Raw genomic sequence first — 13,221 nt, 5'->3', positions numbered from 1 at the left:
GCTGTCTGAGATTCTAAAACCAAGCTGGAAGGAATAAAGAAATAGTTTGGCAATTCCCTCATTGTAAGAATTGGGCAGATGCAAAACACAACTGGCAGAATGTAAGCACAACCCACGCCTTTGACTTTCAGGTGAGGGCTCTCTCCCCGACTCTGGTCTGGTCATAAAAGTTAACAGGGTCTTTTCCCTGGTTCCCCAACGGCATTTGACACAAATGGTTTCTGTAATAATTATCATTCTGAATTATCAGCCTGACTCTCTGCCAAGCCATGAAGATCATTTGGGAAAATAACATCAAAATGCAAAAGCCAGTATCTGTAGAACCTGCAGGGCTCGAAAGGCTAATGAGTTCTCAAGCCTTCTGGGAATATTTTTAGTCCCTTCGCTCTGCAGCCTGCCAAGTAGCCATGGCACCTAACCATAAATGAAAGAGACAGCCAGTGTGGTCAGGTGTTCAGCCTAACTGCATTCCTAGGCAGACTTGGAGCTGTGGAAATACCCATCAGACCTTGGGTCATGTTGAACGACCACATCAACCCGTTCAGGCCAGCCCACCCTCCCAAGCAGCCGTGGTCACCACCGCTTAGATCCTGTCACCACTAAGGCCAGCCCTTCTGCAAGCCACCATTCTGTGGCTACTGTCCAGGGAAGAGTCTTGCCTGCTTCCAGGGAACCAAACATGATCCAATAAGCTGCCAACAAGGAGGAGGAAATGGAAAGCCAGTCCCTAATCGTATGACAGAGTGGCCTTTACTTCCTCCTTTTAAACGATTGTTTCACAAACAAACATTTGTGAACATAGGAATACAGATATCTGTGGAACAACTATAGTCAACACTACTGATCTGTATCAATAGAAAGGGTTAAGAACATACATTGTATGTTGTGTGTTTTCTATCAAAAATATACCTTCCAGCTGGGCACGGTGGCTCACACTTGTAATCCTAGCTACTAGGGAGGCTGAGAACTGAGGGTCGAGGTATAAAGCTAGCTGGGGCACTTGTAATCCTAGCTACTAGGGAGGCTGAGAACTGAGGGTCGAGGTATAAAGCTAGCTGGGGCACTTGTAATCCTAGCTACTAGGGAGGCTGAGAACTGAGGGTCGAGGTATAAAGCTAGCTGGGGCACTTGTAATCCTAGCTACTAGGGAGGCTGAGAACTGAGGGTCGAGGTATAAAGCTAGCTGGGGCACTAAGAGTCCATGAGACTCTTATCTCCCATTAACCACCAGAAAACGGAAAGTGGGGCTGTGGCTCCAGAGATAGGGTGGTAGCCTTGAACTGAAGAGCTCAGGGACAGTGCTCAGGGCCAGAGTTAAAGCCCTATAACCGACAAAAAAATGTACCTGCCACATAACTACACTTATAAAGAAAACTCTATTCAATATTTGGCTAGTAATCCACTTTATTTCAAAGGGAAGAACTATGCATTCCTTCAGAAAGACTTCAGCACAAGGGCTACACTGTGCCTCACCCCCCGCCCCCCGAACTGTGCTTGCTGCTCCTATACTACTGGAGAACATGAAAGCCCAAACCCCTCCTGTCTCTCAGTGTGGATCATACCCAAAACCTTGAGAAAGCATCAGGTCAAATTCAGGCAGCAAGGGGAGCCATCACTTCAACCACAGAAAAATCACTTAGTTCTCCAAACACCAAGCATTATCTACCTGAAAGTGAGAGTTCAGTTTTATTTGAGAAAGTTTTTTCCACTTAGAAATCCCTTACAGGCTTACGCCTTCTCCTCTGTCCTTCTTCCCTTCTGGCCCTGTCGACATTATTCCACAAACATTTTATCTAAAACCTAATGTGTGCCAGAAATTGGATCCAGGGGACAAGGAAGGTCACGATAACAAGTGCTAGTAAAAATAGTAATCATCCGCACAAGGAATCTGCTCCAGGCTGGAGGCTGCGCCGAGCCTCTCTTGTTGAGTCACAGCAGTTTTAGAAGTAGATATATTGTGTATTTTGCATACGAGTGTGGTTTACAGTGATGGAGCTACAATTCGGTCTCAACACACACATTCTTTCCTTCTGAAGAAACAGATGAAAATGATCGGTGAAACTTGCTGTCCTACAATCTAACTTAAGTGACTTCAACCCTGGGAAGGAGGTCTCGTGGGAAATGGCCCCTCCTGGACTGAGATCTGTCAGGATTCTTGGTTCAGTGGGCTGCCTCTTAACTTCTAAAACCTCTGGACGCTCAGCTTCCGTCTCAGGTGCTCCTTTCCAGGCTGAGAATCTAGGGCAGTTGGGTCTCTCTCATTTGCACACCGTGTCTCCCTGGGAAGAAACCAAACTCTTTCAGACAGCTCAAGGATTTAGGGCTGGCAAGCCCGCAAGCAGCCTGTGAGGCTGAGAAGCTCTGGACTGGTCTTCCGAGTGCTGTGATACACTCTTATTGTTTCAAATAAGACTAAGTCTGCCAAACAATAATTTCCTTGCTAATTAGTCCATTCATGTTCAGTTTCAGATACAATGGCATATCCTCCTGTCTCACGCCCCTGCAGTCCAGTGTACATGCAGGAGATGCGCTTTGCACTCGATTCTAGTTTTGCCACCGTTTTTCACCTTAACACAATTTCTCCATAATGTTGTATGTGTAACAGATAAAGTTCTCTCTGTGGGAATAACTAGTTATTTCTCAATAACCGAGGTACCTTCCCCACATTTCTTCAAGCATAATCTTAGTAAGTAGGGTCTCTGAGAATGAGTTGAGTTGAGCCCCATAGAACACAATAACCTCTCATCAGATGCCTATAATAGGTTCAGTAGACTCTCGGAGGCTGGGGCCATTTTATTTACTAGCTTCTCAGAATCCTGACACTCTATAGAGAGTTTTTAAAAAAAACAACAAAGTAGACAGCTTTGATTGAGTGCTGGATTTGCTGTCAAAGCGTGGAGCAAACATTTCACATATAATACTTCAATCAGGCAGGCCCACAGTCTTCAAGCAGCACGCATTTACAGCGTTCTTTCCTTTTAGCTGTGTAGGTGAGACGCCGCTGAAGCCATTCATCAGAATATTGCAGCTGCCAGGATGGGAGGGCGCTGTCCCCTTCAAGTCAGTGCTGTAGGTGCTTTCATGAGAGAAGTTGACAGGTCCCAAGAGACATTTCCTCATTATTGATTTGATGTGAACACCTGGGCTAAGTCGACAAGACATCGAAATGGGCTGTAATTGGTTTCTGATGTGCAGTAGCAATCTGTCAAATTATTGCTTGCAGTTAGGTTTATTAACTCTTGCCTTCTGTATGAGTTAAGTTTCATTAAGAACGTTGCCCTGATTTGGAATTTTCATTTGAAGCCCTTGTGGAACTTAGTATTTTTCATGAACTAAGCTGGCCATTTGCTATATTCTCTGTTAATGCTGTGTTCCTCACAAATGCTCAATTTGTCTGTAATACTGTCACAGACACAGGAGACAAATTCCAGACACCTTAGTGGAATAATGCCGTGCCATGTTAGAAGAGCATCAATCATTTTTTGGCTTCTCTTAAAAGCAGGGTAGCAGTGAAATATCCTGTACATACTTGAGAAGGTCCTGTCCTAATATTCTGTAAGCACTCATTTTATTGAACACCTGGCTCCATAAGGAAAGCGAGCATATTAATAGAGTATATTAGAAACTATGACTTAAGAATTCATTTGAACCCAGGCACTGGTTGCTTTTGCATGTTGTCCTAGCTACTACTCAGAAGGCTAAGAAGTCAGGATTGTGATTTGAAGCCCTCCTGGGCAAGAATCCTATGAGATTCGTCTCTAATAAACTGCTCGGAAAAAGGCAGAAGTAGTGCTGTGGCTCAAGTAGTAGAGTACTAGCTTTGAGCACTAAGGGCTTTGGGGACAGTGCCCAGGACCTGAGGTCAAGCCCCAGGACAGGCGTTTAAAAAAAAACAAAAATCATTCGGCCGTGTGGAGCCCACATCTGAGCAGGAAGTTCAGATGAATAACTTGGGCTCCTGACCATTATGGTGCCTAAACTATCTGCAAGGTAGATTGGCAGAGTATCAGAGGAAAACACTTTTACTAGCATCCCTTACTAGGTCCCTTCTTAGGGACCAAGTATTATGGCTTTGACAGTTTTTTTTGGGGGGGGGATAGGAATGAGAGACTCAGTACAACCTCTAGCAGTGGAGGTATCTTGGTCTTCTGAGTTCTGTGGTCCTCACGATTAATGAGGAGATAAGTAGAGATGAAGCCAACTACTTTTCTGGAGACTCACCTCCAAATAATCCTAATTTTGGTTGGTAGGATAATTTTCATCGAGTACTTAAGAGCTCTTTGTTCTTCAGCAAACAGGATCATTAGATCAAACATGGACTGGTGGTTGTTTTTTTTTTTTTCCACAGATGCTTTTTGTTATCTTTGTTAATCTGTGCTTCTTCCTGATAGGTGGAAATTCTGATATCAAGTTACCTGCAAGCGTGCCCACATTGCAGCATTTATATTTCACTAGTGTAGGAACTCTGTGCTGGAATGAGAATTCTGCTGGTGTATTGTCATTGTTTTCCTCCTCTTATGGATTAGAGTTGTAGAAGAAAGCTTTCTAAGTGAGCATGCCTTTGTTCAAGTCATAACCGTAGCCAAGTCTCTTGTTACAAAGAGTTTTGTTCAGCGAATGTTTTATTTGGGGGGAGAAAAATTGTATGGTGGCAATTGTGGGGAGAAGATTCTTTAACCTGTTATTTCATAAACACAAGCATTGTTCAAATGGTTCAAGAAGAAATAAGTTGACTCAGTGAGCTCTGCAGGGCCTCACCCCTGCGCAAAATCACAGCTCAGAATGAGGTTTCTAACCTAAAATGACTTTTGATCTTTATTTCAAAATATAACTGTTTCAAACCTTCAAAATATGAAGAGGACTGTATGGTCTAAACAAGTAAGTCTTGTGACTTAAAAGCAGCATGGAAAATCAGATTACAAAAATGATACAAGCTGTAGTATCTATGAAATAACTTGGTTGTTGCTTTGTTGATTATCCCAACTTTCTACAGATGGTAGATTTTATGAGTGAATTTTAATTTTTATAAAGCCTACCTTTTCTATCTTTTTTTTTGCTTGCTATGTTGTTTATTGCAATTACTCTAAATAGGAACTGCAGGGCAAGGTGGATGTGGAGAGGGAAGAGAGTTTTATTTTTCATTCTATCTTTTGTTTAAATTTTATTTTATTGTAAAGGTAATATACAGATGGGTTGCTGCACCCCCTCCCTTGTTTTCTCCCATTTTTCCTCCCCTCTGCAAGTCTAATTTTTTATTCTCTTCATTTATAATGAGACCAGGCATTGCTCTGTATCTGAGATTGGCTTCAAACCTCTGATCCTCCTGCTTCTGCCTCCTGAGTGCTGAAATTTCAGATGTGCCCACCACTGTTAGCTGTCTGTAATCTGGGACAAGGACAGGAACTACTGAAAAGTTTTGAAAAGTATGAGAATGGTCAAAGGTGGCTGAATATGTGTGAAAGTTAACTTATTGGAATTAAAATAACCTGGAAGAAAATGTGTGCATTTGTAATTTTGAAATATATTAAAATATTCTCCTATATACTTCTTCCTTGTATTAGTCGCATAATTCACACTTCCCCTGGAAATTTACAGCAGAATTATTGACAGAAGGAATAGAAAACAGCTGTGAAATAACCCAGTAATAACAGATAATGAACAATTTTTTTTGGTGGGTCATGGGGCTTTAACTCAGCCTGGGCGCTGTCCCTGAGCTCCTCAGCTCAAGACTACCGCCGTACCCTTGAGCCAAGCCCTTCTTCCTTTTGTGTCTCAGGTCCTTTTGTGCCTGGGCTGGCACAAAACTTTGATCCTCAGATCTCAGCCTTCTGAGTAGCTAGGGTTACAGGCGTGAGCCACAACGCCCAGCAGAATGGACAATTTTGAGGCATACACCCTGCTGGAATGTCACTGAGGAATATGGGTAAAATACAAGTTGTTTGTAGACAAGCAAGTGCTGGGTATTTATTGCTAATAACCTATCTCAGAAAAAAAAATCTAAAATGTTCTTAGAAAGTGGATGAATCTAGAAGCCGAGAATTAAGAAATCCTGAACTAACATGTTTGCTACTTACAAAGAAATGGCAAATGTGTAAATTAAAAGGAGCACAACGGTAGGACAATAATAACAGTGATAATTAGGATAATAATGACACTGAATCATACAGAGCTATAAAACCAAGTAATAAATAACATGTGGAGAATGATAGAATGAGATGGGATGGAGAGTTGAAACTAAAATCCTTATAGCCTTCTCAGTAATTAATGTTATTGATTAAAATCAGATACGGAGAAATTAAGTGCATGAAAACATGAACTAAACGATAAAAGAACAGCATCAGAATATCTAATAGAAACAGAATTTCCGAACCCTATAAAGGAAGAGTGGAGATGCTCATTACTTTACACTGTAAGCTTGAACCTCAAAATATGATTCATGGCTAGGGAAAATTTAAGTCCTTTCCTCCAGTCTTACAAGCAAATAACTCTCAATTCCAATTCTGAATCTCCAGAGACATTAAACTAACAATTTCAGGTGAAATTCCAGCTTCACATTTTAAAAAGTGTCTCCGAGAATTGCAATATCTAGTCATAATTAAGAATGGCCACACCAAGAAACTCAACCTTCAGGAAAACTCCTGGACACCTGTGCAGATGCAAAGACGTGGAATTCTTTCCATTTAGGGCTAAAATGCCTTCTAAGTTATTGCATTACTTTTCTTTTTACGTATAGATAGCTCAAGTATTAGTCATTTCTTCAGTATCTCTACTTTGGTTAACAATGTCTAGGGATGCAGACTTACAACTGTAGCTTGACCTCCCCTTTTCTAACAACTTGACTCTCAGGCACTCTGAGGCCTCTCCTTTGCTGGATCTCGGAGTTTCCACCCTCAAGATGCAGAACAAATTGAGCTTGAGTGCCCCCTCCTTTGGCAGCCTTCCGATGGCAGCTGTTTTCTTCTCATTCCTTTAGAACTTTGCAAACATGCGCTTTTGGCACTGACACCTGAGTGGTATTTGCTTTGGAAATATTTCTGCAGCTAAAGAAAGGTAGAGTTCCGTTACAGCAATCAGGGGAATAAACACAGGCAGACAAGCGGCGTTTTGTCATGTATTTTGGGTCCTTTGGAAGCAGGCGATCCTCTGGTCTCAGCAGTAGCTGCCTCTCCTGTGTGGGCACTTAACACCTCTTGACCATGGCTGCATGGCCAAGGTCATTTCAAGGGGAGAAATGCTTCCTTGGTAGGGCTAAACATGCTGTAGCTACAGGCCTGTACCATAGGGCAATCCACTAGTTCCCATTTGGGAGCATCTCATCCTGTAAGGCCTCTAAAGGCAATCCACTCTTTCCATCCCCCTTGCCACCTCACAGAGACGGTGACAGCCTCAAGTTTAAGGAGGCGTTAAGATACGATGCGAAGCTTCCCTTGAGCTGACAATGCTTAGTATCAGAGTGGTCTGTGGAATCATTCTGTGCATAGGGCAAAGGTGAGGGAAGGGAAAGGGCTAATTATTGCCCATGAGAAAAGCTGGGCACATTCATGTGCATCCCAGCTAAATTGTCATGTCCTTCAAAAGTGGTAGACCTGGGGCTCCTTTACACACTGTGAAGTTGGGATGTACATTGACATGTCCAAAAGCTGCTTGAGGACATGATAGTATTTTGACAGGGCTTTCTTATGTTTCCAAAGTCTATTTCTAGATACTTTCACTGGAAAATACTATCACTTAAGGACATTACTTAAGAAGAGGAATTCTATTATCCCTTGATACTTTTAGAAATCTATTCAAGATGAAAAGCAAGAGTTTATTGCACTGCTGAGCTCTTCAACAACAAACTTTTGTCATGATATTTAAACTAGCCTTTGCCAGATAACAGGACTCTAATAATTTTTGAGATATAATTGAAACATAAATGCATATTTGATACAACAATTTGATGAGTTTGGGATATGTAAAATCCTGAACCTGTGATATTATCAACAAAATCAAAATAATAGACATAACCATCATTAGTGTCATTATAGAATCTCTCTCTCTCTCTCTCTCGCTCTCTCTCTCTCTCGCTCTCTCTCGCTCTCATTAGGGTTATAATAAATCAGAATCTCATGCTTGCTAGGTGAGGACTCTCCCACTTGAGCCATTCTGCCCGCCCAGTTTGTGTTTGCTACTTTTTGAGATGGAGTCTCCCACTTTATTTCAGGCCAGCCTAGACTTCAATCCTCCTATTTGTGCCTCCACATGTCCCGCAGATAACAGTGGTGCCCCTTCCCAGCAATTGGTTGAGATGGAGTCTCAAGGACTCGTCTTCAGGCTAACCTGATCCTTGATCTCTTGATCTTTACATTCCAAGCAGCTTGGATTACCTTGATGGCACCATGTCACCCTACCTGATGGAAAGTCGTATGGATTTTGTTTGGGTTTTGTGTTAAAAAATTGTAACACTCAGTTAAGACCTACTCTTCTCAATGGGCAAAAAGACCTGGTGTGATGTTTGTTATACAGCAGATCACCAGAGGCCGCTTGGGCCTTGGTACCTGGAACAGGGCCTCCCCTGCCTCTACCCCAGCCCCTGCACACAACAGGATGATACGAAGTTGGCCATTTTAGCTCTGACATGGAAAAGGGGCCTCATGTCCTCTTATAGGTGGTCTGTTCCACTGAGTATTCTGTCTTCCCTGAGCTGAAGGTTCCTCCGTCCTAAATTGTTGAGTGTAATTCTGCAGGTAGCCACAGGGCGTTGCCCAAAAGCAACCAGCTTGTTTTCCTTAGGAATTCTAGTTTCCGGCATTAAAAAAAAAAAATCATTTGAGTTAAGGTTTGTTTGAAATCGGTATCCAGGACCTCTGTGACGTAGTGATTCTTAGACTGCTTGGCAGCCAGTGTCACACTGGAAGGAAAAGGCTCAGCGCTGGAGAATATCAAGGCAGGATCCGTCTAAGACTGGGATCTACCATGCAGGAGTTTGCCATACATCTGAGCTTTCCCTTCCTCTGCTTTTCCCTTTCCTGCCTCTCTCTAGCTCACTTCCATGATTCTTTTTCTCTTCTCCCCTCCTCTCTGTCTTTCTGTCTCTTTTCACTTGCTGTTTATTTTCAATGAGTCAAGAAATGTCCTAGGAACCAAATTAGAGTCATTTCAGAGCAAACTAGGTATCACCAGTCTGACTCAAAAACCAAATGGGTCTCCACGCCTCTGGATGCTGAGCTTCCAGGAACCCGGTGTGCCATTCCCAAGTGGAAAGCAGAGGGTTCTCCCTTCTAGCTCACTGTGTGGTAAGCGCTGTTGCAACCCTCTCTGGCCAGTCGCTGCTCCCTATTTTACAAAGCAAAGGGGCCAGCTGCCTCCTGGATCGGCTGCAAAGATCAGATGCAAGAATGCCAGAAAGCACAACAGTGGTTCTTGAATAGTCTACATGTGAGGATGTGGTCTTTATTTTAAAGCAGAATTTTATGAAGAAATCCTTCCTTTTGTTAGGAAGCCTTAGGGGTGAGAAACAATTGACATCTTAGAAATGTTAAGCTCTCTGGTGGCCCTGTTTTCCTGAGGGCCTCACAGGTCAGACTCTCTGGCACGGCTTCTGTGCCAGGGTGGCTCAGGAAGGACAAAGCCCCACAGGGCTTCGCAGCCCCTCTCATCTCTGTCTGCCATTGTACTGAAGACTAGCTCAGGCTTCCCAGACAATTCACTCGGTAGGATTTCACTTAATATAAATATGGTAAATATGTAGATTGTGTAAGTGTGTAGGTGTGCAACAGGAAGAAAGGGTGCAGAATTCCTGGTCTTGGGGCCAGGAGTTTGGCCTAGTGGTAGAGTGCTTACCTAGCATGCACAAAGATCTAGATTTGATTCCTTGATACCACATACATAGAAAAAAGCCGGAAGTGGTGCTGTGGCTCAAGTGGTAGAGCGCTAACCTTGAGAAAGCCAAAGGACAGTGTTCAGGCCCTGAGTTCAAACCCCATGACTGGAAAAAAAAAGGTTAATAAAGAATTCCTGGTCTTCTTAGTCTGTTTCTGGTTTAAATCATCAACTACAAATAAATAATTTAACAGAATCCAGAATGCCCAAAGAAAATCAAGTCCTTGCAAACACATGCATATATGCGTGTGTGTGTGTGTGTGTGTGTGTGTGTGTGTGTGTGTGTGTGTGTGTGCGCGCGCGCACAAGAACATATTCAGGGAAGAAAAGAAATAGTAATTTCAGTTTTAGTGTTTCGGGAACAGAAAAGATGATCGAGATTATTGATGAACTTGGCAACTGCTGAGAAGTTTGGCTCCCACTCAATGCCTGCAAAAACATAGTCGTTTGAGAGCTTGGCTGATAAACTCATCCTCCTTCCAGGGGAGGTGAGATTTCCTGCAGACATCGGGAGAGTCTGGTGTGGCTGTGCGAATGGCCTGAGAGTCTGCTCCTTCAAGGTCAGCAATGGGGACTGGCAGGTGAGCAAAACCCCTCAGAGGAGGAATGCATCTTCTGTTTCTTGGACAGAAGCTTGGCCCTAATGCTCTCCCTGCCTGTCACCCAGGGCCTGCCTGCTTTGTTTCAACGAGTCTCAGGTTGAATATCATCTCTTTGTATCATGTCTTCCTCCCTGTCTATCCTGGAGACCCTCATCACATTCCCATTTTCTTCTCTTTAAAACATTGGCTATTTCTTGACATTTTCTCATTCCTTTGTATACTGTTCTTCTTCCTTCTCAAGCACTTATGCTCAAGTAGAACTCAAGAAAAAATGGCAGCCACTCAAAACACAAAGCACCAGAAGAAGGAAAAAAAAAAAGAAACTACTTGAGCAAAAGAGTGTGCTTTAACATGTGACTTTGTGTTTTAAATTTCTGCAAAGGAGACATAATTAAAGTGTTTCACTCTCACCCTGGACCTCTGACAGCAAAATTAGTATGAAGGAGAAAAGTACAAAATAGGAAGCAAGAGTGCTTGTCTCAAGCAAATTGTACAATTAGGATTCGTGAGTGTGAAAAAATAGTTGGTGTTTGTTTCTTTCTGAAGTCTTGGAATTGATACGTGGTAGTTTAGATGCTTCAGACACATAGCCTTAATTTTGAGGGTGAACTGCACGTAGCAAGTGTTTACTGATCAATTCTGCAACGATGACCATGGAGATGGGTGAAAGACGTCTGTGACCCCACCCTGAGGAGTCTGGGCTAGAGCAGAAGGGAAAACAAGTCAGCAGTCCATGGTGTGACAAGAAATAAGCACACGACAGGCAGTCACAGGATGGAGCAGGAAGCTTCATGACAGAGACGGCTATGTAACTGCAAGGTTGTGGGTGTCTATTTTTCCTCACTCCGACAACATAACTGAGAAAACCACCTTAAAGGAGGAAATATTTAGTTTGACCATCGCTGACAAAGCCAATTATATGACAAAGCCATTATAGCAAACCAGCTTGGTACTCACCACAGAAATAAACCCATGCACATATAAACAACGAATCCTTGACAAAGGTGTCAAAAATAAATATTAAAGGGGCTGGGAGTTTGGCCTAGTGGTAGAACGCTTGCCTGGCATGCATGAATGCCTAGGTTCGATTCCTTGGTACCACATACATAGAAAAAAAAAAAAGGCTGGAAGTGGTGCTGTGGCTTAGGGTAGAGCTCTAGCATTGAGGAAAGTCCAAGGACAGTGCTCAAGCCCCGAGTTCAAGCCCCACAACTGGCAAAAATAAATGGTAAACTAAAGACAACTTCAAGGAATGGCACTGAGAAAATGTATATCCACATGTAGAAGACTAAAAAAATACCTATTCTCTCAAAAATCAATTCAGAATAGATTAAATACTTAACACAGGCCCTGAAACTAAAACTGCTACAGGAAAGTGGGGAAAACACTTCAAGGTTATAGGCAGTGAATTTCTGAATGGAATTCTAGTAGGACAAGAAATAATAGCAAAAATTGCCAAATGGGAGTGAATAAAATTTTAAAAGCTTCTTCAAAGCAAGAATTACCAGAATAAGGGCACAATCTATGGAATAGGGGAAAATCTTTGCCAGTTATTCATCTGACAAGGAATTAAATCAGTAGAATACATAAGTAACTCAAAAATTGAACCCCAGGAGAACAAATAACCGAATAAATGTATGGGCAAATAAACAGAACTTTGGCTCAAGAAAAAGTGCAAAATGTCATTAAATAGAGGAGGAAATGTTCAACAAAGTTTAGCTGTAGAAAATATGTAAATTAAAATGATAGTGATTGTCTCACTTTGCTCAGAATGGTTATCATCAAGAAAGTAAAGAACAATGTGGGGGGAGGGGAGGAACACCTTATATACAATTTGTGAGAGAGTGATAAATTAGTGATATATTGCTATGGAAATCACTATGGAGTTTCCAACCAAACTAAAATGAGAACTTCTATATGATTCAGCTACACCACTCCTGGGTAGATACACAAAGACTCAAGAGATACCAGTATATATTTTTAAAATTTATTTTTTAGTTGGTGCACAATTCACAGTAGCCACATTATAGAATTAGCATTGATGCTAAGAGATAAATGGATTTAAAAAATGTGGTCTATCCAGGAATTCAACTCCTTGGCATTTACCTAAGTATCCAGAAACAAGGACATACTAAAGCCACTAGCACAACGATGTTCATTGCAGCACTATTTACCATAGCAAAGATATGGAACCAACCCAGATGCCCCTCAGTAGATGATTGAATCAAGAAGATGTGGTACTTATACACAAAGGAATTCCATGCTGCCATCAGAAAGAGTGACATTGCCCCATTTGTAAGGAAATGGAAAGACTTGGAAAAAAAATCATATTAAGTGAAGTAAGCAAGACCCAAAGGAACATAGGCTCAATGGTTTCCCTCATTTATAATAATTATTACACAACTAGGACTCGCCTAGCAGAGGACTACAATAGCTCAAAACCTACGTACATAAGGTCGTATGGGATGAGACTAAATGAAAGGATCTCTAGGATATGGAAACAAGAGCTTTATCTTGTGTGATTGTTGTTCTTAATGTACTATGTTATTTCTCTTCTCTTATGTCGCCCTTTGGTTAATCTCATATTGTTGCTGTATCTGACCTTGTTACTTGGTATATTGTATATACGTATACTTGTTTATTTGAAATAGGAAAGGGAACAGGGGAAAACAAGATGATTGGGAGGGGTGGAGGGAGGGAAATGGAGACAAAAACATGAGAAGGGGTAGCAATGTGTGAGAAGTAATGCACCTACTAC

This window comes from Megascapheus bottae, chromosome 20 (assembly GCF_031878675.1).
Source record: "Megascapheus bottae isolate mThoBot1 chromosome 20, mThoBot2.hap1, whole genome shotgun sequence".
In the NCBI taxonomy this organism is placed as follows: Eukaryota; Metazoa; Chordata; class Mammalia; order Rodentia; family Geomyidae; genus Megascapheus; species Megascapheus bottae.
Note: the sequence above shows the minus strand (reverse complement) of the source record.